The following is an 8,044-nucleotide window of genomic DNA, read 5'->3' on the forward strand; positions in this document are numbered from 1 at the left end:
AGACATAAACAGGTTGTCTTCTAGAATTTTAGATCTCACCGAAGAAAACATTCTCTGTCAGGGAAGGCCCAGGGCTTCCGCACCTGCTTGACGAGGGAGCGAAGCTTCAGCAGCTGACTGGGGGCTCCGCTCTTCTTTGGTAAGAAGGGTTTCTGTGCAGTGACACAGTGGAGAGCTATCACCGTGGTGGACGTTCGGTGCCGGGACCAAGCTGGAAATCAAACGTGAGTAAACTCCAACCTTTCCTTCCTCGGTTGTCTTTGTCTTGTGGTCTCTGTGTCTATGAAGTAATCTATAAGATGACTCTGAAACCAGGATCTGACATCCTCTGGGGAAAAGATAAAGATAAAGGTTCTAGACAAACTTGAGACTTGATTGCACATTTTCTGTGAAGGACAAGATTTAGTCACTGGGTGAAAATAACCTGTTTCGGTGATAAGTTCAGGAGAAATTTACTGGGGAGCACAGTCAGATGTTAGGAACAGAGCCTTGCTTAATTGTCAGAAAGGAAAACTCAGTTTTTGTAAGACGGGGAAGTTAAGAGAAACCACTGTGTATATACGTTCGGCCAAGGGACCAAGCTGGAGATCAAACGTGAGTAGTTCTTTCAACCGATTCTTTGCTGTTTCTGTCTAATTGGTTTGCTTTTTGTTCCTTTTTGTGTGTTTTCAATAGTTAGATGTCAGGGATAAAACAAAGTCATTCCCAGATTAGGGGCAGAGAAGGGAAAATTGTTCCACAGAAGGCTAGCTGACAGCTAATTTTTAAAGGGTTTCCAAATCAAAATCACTTACTTGGGGCAGGGGCTAGCCTGCCATTTAGGGCAGGTTTTTGTAGAGGTGGAAGTTAAGGAGTCGCTGTGGTTCACTTTCGGCCAAGGGACCAAACTGGAGATCAAACGTGAGTACACTTTGCTCAATTACTTGTGAGGTTTTTGTCTCATTGTATCATTTGTGCAAGTTTGTGACATTTTGGTTAAATGAGCCATTCTGGTGACCCAGAAGTAAACAGTAGAAAACTAGAAAATAGCCAACTTTTAAGCTGAGCAAACAGACAAATTGTTGAGTTTGTGAGGAGAGTAGGATTTGTGGGGAGCGTGGGGACAAAATAGCTGGCTTTTTCTCAGAATTAGCCTTGCCCACATGATTGGCTTCAGAAGGAGGTTTTTGTTGCCAGGTCAGAGTTAGATCCCTCACTGTGGCTTACGTTCGGCCAGGGGACCAAGCTGGAGATCAAACATAAGTGCACTTTTCTAATCCCTTTTCTTCTCGAGTTGTGAAATTTTGATGTTTTCATGTTTGGGATATGAGTTGAGGCCAATTCTGAAGAAAATGGGACTCTTCCGAAAGTCAGATGGGTAAGGGACTCAAAATCAGTTCGTCTCAAGGAAGAGAATAGAGCTAGTTAGTCTGACGTGGCCAGATTTTCTCTATCCACCAATCGAATGAGGTTAGCAGCAAAAAGAGGTTCTTGCTGAGGGGAAAGTAATTCAGCTAATACTGGATCACCTTTGGTGAAGGGACGCGTCTGGACATTAAAAGTAAGTAATTTTTCTCTATTGCCTTCCAAAATTTGGGTTTAAATGCCAGTATTTACTTTTAGAGGTTTAAGTATGAGTTTTGTGGAAATAGGTAAATGGGAGCATTTCAGATTTATCATCAGTTTCAAAGGTTAAACTCAGCTCCAAAAATGGATTCGTAGACAAAAAGATTAATTTAATCTAAACTGAATGAGTCAAAGGAAAAAAAATTAGTGTAAATGAGAAAGGAACCTTTGCAGCTCTAAAGAACAGAAGTGAACTAATTTTCATTCAGTTTTGCCAAATATTGTATTGATTTTTGCTCGTTGTGTATGATACAGAAAAGTAGAGAAATGTATTTCTTAGTCTGATTTCTCTCTTCTGTCCAATAAATTATTTTATAAGATAATAAGAATAAACAGGATGCACTGAAAAATCAGTGAGAAGTTAGAAAAGTATACCTTTTTGCCACGTAAAAGATGCAGCTTAATTGATAGTGAGGAGCAATGTCATTTTTAGAGTCTAAAATGAGAGATAAACTGTCAATATTCAGAACTTCTACACAGATTTTATATCTTGGCAGATATCTCCTTTTTTTAAACCCAATTTCTATATTAGACTAAACTTGAAATTATCTTTTATAAAGGCGGTTATTCCCAAAAGCTGAGTTTTGAAGAAATTTGTTTAAATGAAGAAAAATAAAATAATTGCATTTTTTTCATGTTTATACACATGTAGAAAAATACGAAACATTTTAATATGTTCTTTGATTTCTCTCAGTTATTACTTGGCCATGTTTTTATACCGCCAAGGAGGCCATGGCTCAGCTAGCATGGTCTGTAGACCTCATGGCGATCTTTTTTCGTGACTGAATGACTTTCGTGGCCAGGCCACAATGCTCGTGTGGCAGAGCGCACAGCCGCTAAAGGCTATGGCAACTCTGCGTTAGCCCGCTGCAGTCCACTGTGGCCCACTTTCCCGCCACAGTGATACAAATAATGTCACTAATGGAAGAGAATAGAACTGTGGTGGGCACTGAGCTAACACAGGGAAAACAGAGGGAAGCCTGATTTATTAGAGATTTCAGAAATTAAACGCACATTCATTATTACAACCTCTTAATGGAAATTCCATTAAGGGACGACAAAGAATTTAAAGCTATTTTTTTCAGTGATCTGTAACTATTTCAATATCCTCTCATCAAATGTATTTAAATAATAAAAGCTCAATTCAAAGGAAAGAAGTGTACATAACTCTTTCTGAGTAAAATCTCCACCAGCAAAAATCTAATTTAAGGTCATCTGGCCACTCACGTTTTGATCAATTAGCTTTTACTGAGTTCATATTAAATACCATTAAGGTAAATTAACTGACAAAAAATAAGATAAATCTATGATACATTTTTAATTTTAAAAAATTTAATGGCTTGAGTAGGATTATATTTCAGTTGTACAAAATATCTAATCATATATAAATACCATTAATAAAAACTTGATATAAACATATTTTCCAATGCCTTCACTCTGTGATAGAAAATTTTTATCTGAGTATTCAAATCTCATACTCTCTAAAATAGTTTAGTAATTTGTTGTTTACTTCAGCTGACTTCAAAAGTGATGCTTCAGAAAGATTACTTTTGGTCTCCAGCAATTTGACAGGACTGTTTTTGGGCTGTTTTAAGACTCTTTTAAAACTCAGAATTATTTAAACCATTTAAGTAGATAAACTATTTTAGGGCCTTTTAAAAAACTCTTTTAATGAATTTTAAATTCCATTAAAAGCTCCGAAGATGTCTTGCAAGAACTTCTGTATCAAATATACTAATTGTTTAATATTTTAATGAAGGATAGAAAATTTAAAGCTGTCAAGGATTCTGCCAGATAGGAGTAGCCTCATAGAATATTTCTCCTCCATCTTTTTCTAGAATTTACATTATTTTGCCGCCAAGATTATTTTATAAAATTCTCTGGAAAAAAGTTGGTAATGAAGGTTAAAAGAGAAGAAAATATCAAAACATAAAAAGTTCGGTATCTTATGTTGAACTGCTTGGTTAACATGGAGCTTAGCTTTATAAAAATCTGTTCGCTTATTAGCTGACTTTTCGCAGCAAAGGATTCTTGATTTGTTATTTTCACTCTTCTTCTCTGACATGGGGGTTTGAATGCCCATAGAGGGGGATTTCCAGGAGGACACCTGGCAGCTGCTCTAAGTCAGAAGTGAAGCTGGCCGGTTCCTCCTAGGCAGGTGGCCAAAATTACAGTTGACTCGTCCTGGTTTGGCTGAACATTGCCCCATGGGGTGACAGCCCTCAGACCAGGGCTCAGGTCTCCCACTGAGGCCCTTGTGAGGGATGAGAGAGTTGCTGACCTGATCACAGAGAATGAAGGGGCTAACCCCAACCTGGGCACAGACTCAGGGCTTGGGGCCCACTCTGCAGGGTGGATCTGACCCCAACAAACCCAAAGGAAGCCCAGGAAGGGGAAGGCAGCCTGATGTCACTGCACAGTCCTAGGAGAGCCGCAGGGGAAATTATCTTCTATGTAGAGAGGCCAAGACTTGTTCTCACTTCTAAACTCTGAGGGGTCAGATGAAAGGGTCTTTGTTTCTTTGCCTGAAGCGCTGTGTTTACTGCAGGAGACAGGGAACATGGTTAGAGGAAAGAAAGGTGAAGTCAGAAAAGCATGCAAAAAGGCCTTAGAACTGCTGCAAAGAGTTCAAACACAATAGTTTAGAACTCTCTTAAGGGGTAGGGGCTAGAGAAAAAACTCAGAATCATGGAGATTATAAATATCCTTCCTGGCCTTCCTCAATGCTACAATTACATAGAATAAGCATGCTGCTCTCTGTATGTCTGTCTCCTCTGGGCTCTGGGCTTGCCCACAAACAATGCACTCAAGTGGAGAACTTCCCTGTAACTTAAACAACCTTCTCTGTGCTTCCTTCCTCAGGGGCTGATGCTAAGCCATCTGCCTTCATCTTCCCACCCTCTTCTGAGGAGTTAAACCTTGGAAATGCCTCTGTCGTGTGCTTGGTGTATGGCTTCTACCCCAGTGAAGTCACTATCAACTGGAAAGTGGATAGTCTTCCCATAACCAGTAGCATCCAGAGCAGTCGGATGGAGCAGGACAGCAAGGACAACACCTACAGCCTCAGCAGCACCCTGACGCTGTCCAAAGAAGCCTACAAAGCTCATAATGTCTATGCCTGCGAGGTCTCCCACAAGACCCTGAGCTCCCCCCTGGTCAAGAGCTTCAATAGGGAAGATTGTTAGAGAGGCCGGCCCACCAGGCCCATCACCTGAGCCTCAGTCCCAGCCTCCCTTCTCCTCCCTCAGGCCTTGGCCCGTTTCCGAGAGACCTACCCTCACTGCAGTCCTCCAGCCCCTCTCCCCACTTCACTCCCCTCCCCCTCTTTGGCTTTAATCATGCTAATATTTGGGGGAAAATGAAAAACTAAAGTGAATCTTTGCACCTGTGATTTCTCTCTCCTGTCTGATTTAATGGTTGTTATATATTGATTGTCTAATTACCCAGTTTACCTTCTAAGGAACTAAATACTGAGTTGCTAAAAAATACACCATCATTTATAAAGTTCTTCACCCTCTGTTCTACCCTACCCTGCTGTCCTCTACAAGACGCTCCTCCATGAAACCCATGAGCCACCTAGCCTCATACCCCGCTGCCCAGGGCTGTGGTAGGAGAAGCGTGCTTCAGCAGGCCCTCAGAGTCGTTTCAAGGGTGACAGTTCTTACAATCACACATATTCTTTGACCTAGTTGAATCTAATTTACTGAAAGCAAATTTTTCAAAAGAAGGAAACATCTATAAAGAGACTCATTCACTGCAACATTATATAAAATAAAACAATGCAAACAATCTAGATGAACAAGCAATAGGGAAATGTTTAAGCCCATTATGGCACTTCAACTTAATGGACTATGACGCCTTCATTATATTTTTAAACATGTGTTGAGGGTCTTCTATCTACCAAAGACCATACTGAGCACTTTCCACAACCTAATTTACTTCTCACTACAATGTAAAGTTAAAAAATGTTCATTAAGATGTTGAGCAGGTTCTGGGGCTGGCCCCGTGGCCAAGCTGTTAAGTTCTCGCACTTTGCTTTGGCAGCCCAGGGTTCACTGATTCGGATCCTGGGCACGGCCTACACACTGCTCATCAAGCCATGCTGTGGCAGCATCCCACATAGAAGAACTAGAATGACCTACAACTGGGATATACAACTACGTACTGGGGCTTTGGGGAGAAAAAAAAAGAAGAGGGACATTGGCAACAGATGTTAGCTCAGGGCCAATCTTCTTCACCAAAAAAAGCATACCTTTAATAAAAAAAAAAATGCTGAGCAGGTTCTATAAAGCTGAGAGACGTTCATACGCTCTAACCCAGCAACCCTACTCCTAGATGACTCTGTTCCGGTCCACCAAAAAGCTTATGCAAGAATTTTCAGAACAGCTTCATTTATAGCCAAAAACTGGAAATAACCCAAATGTCCACCATCAGTTCAATGGGTCATTAAATTGTAGTATGTTTACACGTGGGGATGCTATTCAATAAGGAGAATTAAAAAACTACAACCGTCCCCAGCAACATAGATGAGTCTTGTAAACATGACAATAAGCAAAAGAAACTAAACACAAAAGATATGTTCTATATATTTTCATCTATATAAAATCAAAACCGGGTAAAGGTAAAATCAGAAATTGGGATGGGGATTATTGTGGCTGGGAGGGGGGTGAGGTAATGCCTAGGAGGAGACGAGAAGGAGCTTCTGGGGGTTTGGTAATATAACGTAGGCCACTTTGTGAAAATTTACTGAGCTGTACAATTTTGTTCTGTGCACTTGTCTGTATATATATTCTACTTCAAAATAAGTTCACATCAAGAAATATTTTGTACCAAATTTACAGATAAAAGAGGCTAAGAGGAATAAGTAATAGGTCAAGGCCACATAGCTGGTAAGTGGTGGGCCCAGGATCAAATCCCTGTCTAACTCTGCCCTCTTGAAACCTGTACAATTCTGCCTTTCAGCACTTAAGGTGCTGCACAGAACAGAGGGTCACACACAATACCTTCCCCAGGTCTCTCCCTCCATCTGGCTAACTGGAGCATATGAATATAGAAATGGAATGGAACAGACCTCAGCAAGGGGACAAAGGGCAGAATTAATCTGACCCAGTTGTTGGGAACCCAAGTACAAAGGTTGTACATTTGGGAAGAAGGGAATGGAGAGTTTGTATAAAACCAACTTTGACTCACCCACTTCCCTTCTGTGTGGGCTCCCTGGCCCTTGCCCTCTCATCTACTAATGTATCCAACAAACATCTCCTGAACACCTTTCTCATCCTACACTCTGAAGGAGGTACAGAAATAACTAAGACTGTGGCTTTTCCCTCAATTAACTTATAATCCAGTTTTCCTATTTTCTTCCTTTCCCTTGTCAGTACTGGAACAGTGGGAAAAGACAGTCATGGAAAAACTGGGTAGGGAGACCACATTGACATTCTACCTTCCGAGAATATTCATTAGCATCAAGTCTTTGAAACTTTGGAGGGCTGAGTAGAGTTCTCAAAGACTCAATAATGTCCCTTTAAATGATATAAACTTGCTCACCCATCCCTGGGGGTGAAATTCAACAATCAAGGGCTCTCTAATCAGGCCCTGAATCCAAAGCAAGGCTCTTCTCATAAAGCAAAACTCTGAAGCCAGACTCACCAGGACCCAAGGATGTAAAGACAGGTGTTATGGCTTGAATTGTGTCCCTTAAAAAGATATACTCAAGTCCCAACTCCTGGTACCCATACATGTGACCTCACTGGGAATAGGGTCTTTGGAGAGCTAATCAAATTAAGATGAGGTCACACCAAAATCCTGGTGAAGATGCAGTGAAACTGGATCATTCATACCTTGCTGGTGGAAATATACAATGGTACAGCCACTCTGGAAAATACTTTGTCAGTTTCTTGAAAAACTAAACAAAATACACCCACCATATGACCCAGCAATTACATTCCTAGGCACTCATCTCCAAGAGATGAAAAATTATGTCCACAGAAAAACTTGTACATAATTGTTTATAGCGGCTTTCTATGTAATTGCCAAAAACTGGAAACCATCCACACGTCCCTCAATAGGCGAATGGTTAAATAAATTGTGATACATCTATATCTCCATGGAATACTATGTAGCAGCACAAAAAAACAAAGTATTGATACATGCAACATCTTGGATGATTCTAAAGTGCATTATACTAAGTGAGAAAAGCCAATCTCAATGGGTCACATGTCATATTCTTTATGTCACATTCTTGAAGTGACAAAATTATAGAGATGGAGAACAGATTACTGGTTGCCAGGGGTTAGGGATAGTGAGAGGAAGGACAGTGAATGTGGCTATGAAGGGAATAGAACAGGGAGATCTTGGTAGTAATGGAATAACCTTGTTTCTTGATTGCAGTGGTGGTTACATACATCTAGACCTGTGATAAAATGGCATAAAGCTCTACACA

The 8,044-nt window shown here is 40.6% G+C and overlaps 1 long non-coding RNA gene across 1 annotated transcript; it reads left to right on the forward strand.

Annotated features, from left to right (window-relative positions):
• Positions 1–1,457: 1,457 nt before the first annotated feature.
• Positions 1,458–4,996, forward strand: LOC124239564 (uncharacterized). The gene is made up of 2 exons (XR_006888658.1): positions 1,458–1,540; positions 4,468–4,996. It is a non-coding gene; the product is annotated as an uncharacterized LOC124239564 (long non-coding RNA).
• The last annotated feature ends 3,048 nt before the right edge of the window (positions 4,997–8,044 follow it).

This window comes from Equus quagga, chromosome 5, assembly GCF_021613505.1.
Source record: "Equus quagga isolate Etosha38 chromosome 5, UCLA_HA_Equagga_1.0, whole genome shotgun sequence".
Taxonomy (NCBI): Eukaryota; Metazoa; Chordata; class Mammalia; order Perissodactyla; family Equidae; genus Equus; species Equus quagga.